Source organism: Nicotiana tomentosiformis, chromosome 2, assembly GCF_000390325.3.
Source record: "Nicotiana tomentosiformis chromosome 2, ASM39032v3, whole genome shotgun sequence".
In the NCBI taxonomy this organism is placed as follows: domain Eukaryota; kingdom Viridiplantae; phylum Streptophyta; class Magnoliopsida; order Solanales; family Solanaceae; genus Nicotiana; species Nicotiana tomentosiformis.
In genome coordinates, this window is record NC_090813.1 from 123,580,840 (window position 1) to 123,586,015 (window position 5,176).

General features: G+C 37.1%; 1 pseudogene; it reads left to right on the forward strand.

Moving 5' to 3' along the window:
• The first annotated feature begins 574 nt into the window (after positions 1-574).
• LOC138905537 (uncharacterized) lies at positions 575-4,837 on the forward strand (annotated as a pseudogene).
• Positions 4,838-5,176: the final 339 nt, after the last annotated feature.

Sequence of the window (5,176 nt, forward strand, 5' to 3'; positions counted from 1 at the left end):
AAATATGTACAAAGGAGAAAACTAGCTTTCTTTTTTATACCCGATAGTTTGAAATTTATGCACAATACAAACTTGCAGTGATGTTGAATAAAAGTATAATTTTGTTAGGAAGTTGTTTTAATGTGTTTATTATTCAAGAAGGGTTATATCACCTTATGTTGATATTTTGACATTGTATTTCATTTTTTAAAAAAAATATGAAGAGTATTTTCAAAAATAAAAATATTGCACTTTGGACCTCATCGCATGGGCCTATTTCCGCTACTAAATTATTCTGAATATTTTTTTAATTAATATCTTCTTAATGTTGTAAGTAGTAAATTAGATTTGTTTTGTAAGTAGCACCCTCCCAACGGGGTTGCTACAAGTTTTGGTATCAGAGCCTAGGTTTGTGATTCTTGTATTTTTGTTGTGATCGTACCTAATATGTTTTGTTATTTTCTTTATTGAAAATGACTTGGAGATTATAAATTTTTGCATACTTGTTTAATGTAATTTGATGTATTCCTTGTGCATATGCATCATGTACATGTCCCTAATGCAGTGTGATCTTATCTTTTATAGGAATTTTAGTATGGCCTCTTCTTCGAATAGAGTTATTGAATCCGTTGATGAAAGTCATGCCCATTATAATGCTCCACCTCACCTCCAGGAAGGAGATGAGGTACCCTTGCCTAAATTAAATCATCATCGTGTTAGTGAAAATGAAGTGCGCAATAATCCAAGAGCAATGAGTCATAGTACTCCTATTATGACTCCTCCATTTCAGCAGATGGCTGAGTTATTTCGTCACTTGGTTGGGACAATGTCAGAAACTAGTGAAATGAATTTTGAGAAGATGAGGAAAATGGTTGGATTTGAATTTGAAGTTACTACTGATACCACGGTAGCTGAACAATGGATCGAGCGCATGTAGATGGTTTTTGAACAATTAGAGTGTACTAATGTTGCAAAATTTAAGTATGTTATCTCTCTTTTACAAAAAAGATGCCTATGATTGGTAGGTAAGTGTGCCAAATGCAAAAGCAAAACCTCCGGTGGTGACTTGGGACGACTTTGTGAAAGCATTTCGTGCGAAATATGTCCCCCCCTATCTATTATTGTGATGCTAAGAAAAAAGAGTTTTTGAATTTAAGATAAGGGAGTATGTCTATTGCAGAGTATCAACAAAAATTTGTCAAGCTTTCTCGCTATGCTGGTGGTATTATTGATGGTGAAAGAGACAAGTGTAGAAGATTTGAAGAAAGTTTGAATGGTTACATTCGAAAGTCTGTGGCAATCTTGCAACTTGAGGATTTTTCCAAGCTAATTCCAACTGCTCTTACTTGGGAAAGAATTGACAAGGGAGAAGCTAGTAAAAGAGAAAACAGGTTTAGGAGGGGTAATTCAGATTTTGGCGGTCCATCCAAGAAAGGAAAGTTTGACTATTCCAAGACTGAAAGTGCACAGAAGTCATCATATCACAAGCAGAATAAACCAAATTTCTCTACTGCTAGTACTCCAAGGTATGTTCAAGGCAAAACTTATACACCTACTTGTGCACAGCGCAAGAAGAATCTCTATGGTGCCTGTAGAAGAGCTTATGTTGCTTGTTTTAATTGAGGAAGTCTGGATCATAAAGTGAAGGATTTTCCTAATCCTAATTTTCTTTCTTATACACATACAGAGGGCTCAGTTCAAAAGCATTCTCAAGCTAATAGCGGTGCAAGACCTAGAAATGTGCAAGCAGCGGGTTCGGGTGCAGCTAATCAGGCTAGTGGGTCAAGATCTATTGCACGAGTCTATGCTATGAGACAAAGGGATGACCAAGATGGCCCGGACATGGTTGTTGGTAAATTTCACTTATTTGGCATATCTATTGTTATATTATTTGATCCTGGATCTTCGCACTCTTTTGTTTGCCCATCACTTACATTTCCTGATACTGTTAAATCTGTGAGACTTGACTTTGATGTGCTAGTCATGAGTCCATTAGGTCATCAGGCTGTTGTTAACATGATTTACCGAGATTGACCATTCATGATTCAAAATCTGGTCTTACCTGTAGACTTGCTTGAAATGCTTTTAAAGATTATGATGTTATTGTTGGTATGGATTGGCTCTATAGGCACCATGCATTGGTTGATTTTAGGTTGAAGCAAGTGACTTTTAGAACTCCTGCATACTCACACATAATAGTTCAAGGAGAAAGATCATTGAAATCTAATATTATTTCTGCAGTCTTGGCAAGGAAGATGATTTTTCAAGGTTGTGATGCCTATATTGCTCATATAGTCGATACACGATTGGGGAGTCCAAGTCTTAAGGATATACCAACCGTGTGCGACTTTACTGATATATTTGCTGATGATCTTCCTGGTTTGCCTCCAAAAAGGGAGATTGAATTTCCTATAGAGCTTGTCCCTGGAACTACTCCTATTTTTATCACTCCTTATAGAATGGCTCCAGCTGAATTGAAAGAGTTGAAGGTTCAATTGCAAGAACTTCTTGAGAAAGGTTTTATTCGTCCCAGTATTTCGCCTTGGGGAGCTCCTATTTTATTTATGAAAAAGAAAGATGGCACTCTTAGGCTTTGCATTGATTACCGACAGCTAAACAAGGCAATAATCAAGAACAAATACCCATTGCCTAGAATCGATGACTTGTTTGACTAGCTGAAGGGTGCCGGCTTGTTCTCAAAAATTGACTTGAGGTCTGGATATTATCAGTTATGTGTGAGGGAGCAAGATATTCCTAAAACTGCTTTTAGGACTAGGTATGGACATTATGAATTTTTGGTAATGCCATTTGGGTTGACAAATGCTCCTGCTGCATTATGGATCTAATGAACCGTGTATTCAAGCCTTACCTTGATCAATTTGTGGTGGTCTTTATTGATGAAATTTTAGTCTATTCCAAGAATAGAGAAGATCATGATAAGCATCTCCAGATTATCATGCAAATTCTGAAAGAGAGGCAACTCTACGCGAAGCTTTCCAAAAGTGAATTTTGGCTGAGTGAAGTGGCATTTTTTGGGCATATTGTATCAGCTGAAAGTGTGAAGGTTGATCCTAGAAAGATTCAAGCTATTGTTGATTGGAAACCTCCTAAAACTCGAACTGAGATCAGAAGTTTCTTGGGTTTAGCAGGATACTATATGATGTTCGTGAAGGGCTTCTCTATTATAACTTCTCCTTTGACCAAACTTTTGGGAAAAGATGCCAAATTTGTGTGGGATGACAAGTGTCAAGAGAGCTTTGAAAATCTCAAATCCTTGTTGACACAAGCTCCAATACTTTCTTTTCCAACTGAAGGGAAAGATTATGTGGTATACAGTGATGCATCTCACCATCGCTTGGGTTGTGTTTTGATGCAAGAAGGGAAAGTAATTGCGTATGCCTCTCGAAAGTTGAAATCGCATGAGTTGAATTATCCCACTCACGATCTTGAACTTGATGCCATTGTTTTTGCCTTAAAAATTTAGAGGCATTACTTGTATGGGGATAAGTGTTACATATTTACTGATCACAAGAGTTTGAAGTACTTGGGTACACAAAAAGAGTTAACCTTGAGACAACATAGATGGCTTGAACTCATCAAAGATTATGATTTCACGATTGATTATCATCCTGATAAAGCCAATGTGGTTGAAAATGTGTTGAGTCTCAATTCCCTTGCAAGTTTAACTCTAAGTCCTTTGCCTTTGCTTCTTGAATTAAGAGCCATGAATGTTTGTATTTCATTTAATTCTAATAGTTCTATCATTGCAAATTTTCAAGTCAAGCCAGTCTTACTTGAGCAGGTCCAAGAATCATAGAAGTTAGATGAGAAGCTTGTGAAACGGGTTGAAGAAGTCCAAAATGGAAGAGAATCAGATTTTACATTGAATAAAGATGATACCTTATTTTATAAAATAGGTAGTGTGTTCCTAATGATGATGAATTGAGGAAGCAGATCTTGATTTAAGCACATAGTTCACCTTATGCAATGCATCCTAGAGGTACTAAATGTATCAGACCATCAAGGAGCACTATTGGTAGAGTGGTATGAAGAAAGACACTGCAGAGTTTATTTCTAAATGCTTGGTATGTCAACAAATAAAAGCTGAATATCAAGTCCCAGCTGGTCTACTACAATCCTTGTCAGTACCTGATTGGAAATGGGAAAGGATAACGATGGACTTTGTTTCTGGACTTCCACGCACTCAAAGGCATCATGATGCAATTTGGGTCATTGTAGATAGACTAACTAAGAGTGCTCATTTCTTGGCAATCATAATGGACTACTCACTGGAGCGTTTGGTAGAATTATACATTAATGAGATTGTGAGGCTGCATGGAATCCCTATTTATATTGTGTCTGATAGAGATCCAAGGTTTGCATCCAGATTTTGGTCTAGCTTGCAAGAAGCTTTGGGTTCCAGGTTGAATTTTAGTATCTCTTTCCATCCACAAATAGACGGCCAGTCTGAGAAGGTAATACAAATCTTGGAGGATATGCTTCGAGCCTCTGCATTATTGAGTTTGAGGGTAGTTGGGACAAACACTTAGCCCTGATAGAATTTGCTTACAATAATAGCTACTAATCAAGTATAGGCATGCCTCCTTATGAAGCTTTATATGGGAGAAAATGTAGAACGCCTCTTTGTTGGAACGAGGTTGGTGAAAGAAAATTGGTGGGTCTTGAGATTGTGCAACAAACTGAAGATAAGGTAAAAATCATCAAGGATCGCTTAAAAATTGCCTCAGACAGACAAAAGTCTTATGATAATCTTAAGAGGCGTGAAATTGAGTATAAAGCGGGTGATAAGGTATTTTTAAAAGTTTCTCCATGGAAGAAGATTATGAGATTTGGCTAAAAAGGTAAACTTAGTCCTCGATTTATTGGACCTTATGAAGTGCATGAGAGAGTTGGCTCAGTTGCTTATAAACTAGCTCTTCCATCAGAGTTAGACAAGATCCACAACGTCTTCCATGTTTATATGCTTAGAAGATACCACTCAGATCCATCTCAGGTTCTTCTTATTGAATCTATTGAAGTCAATTCTGATTTGACATATGGAGAAGAACCAATCCAAATCATAGCGCGTGAGTTAAAAGAGCTTAGAAACAAGAGCATCCCCTGAGTGAAAGTTCTTTGGAAAAATCATTTTGGCGAAGAAGCTACTTGGGAGTGAGAAGATGATATGCGAGTTCAA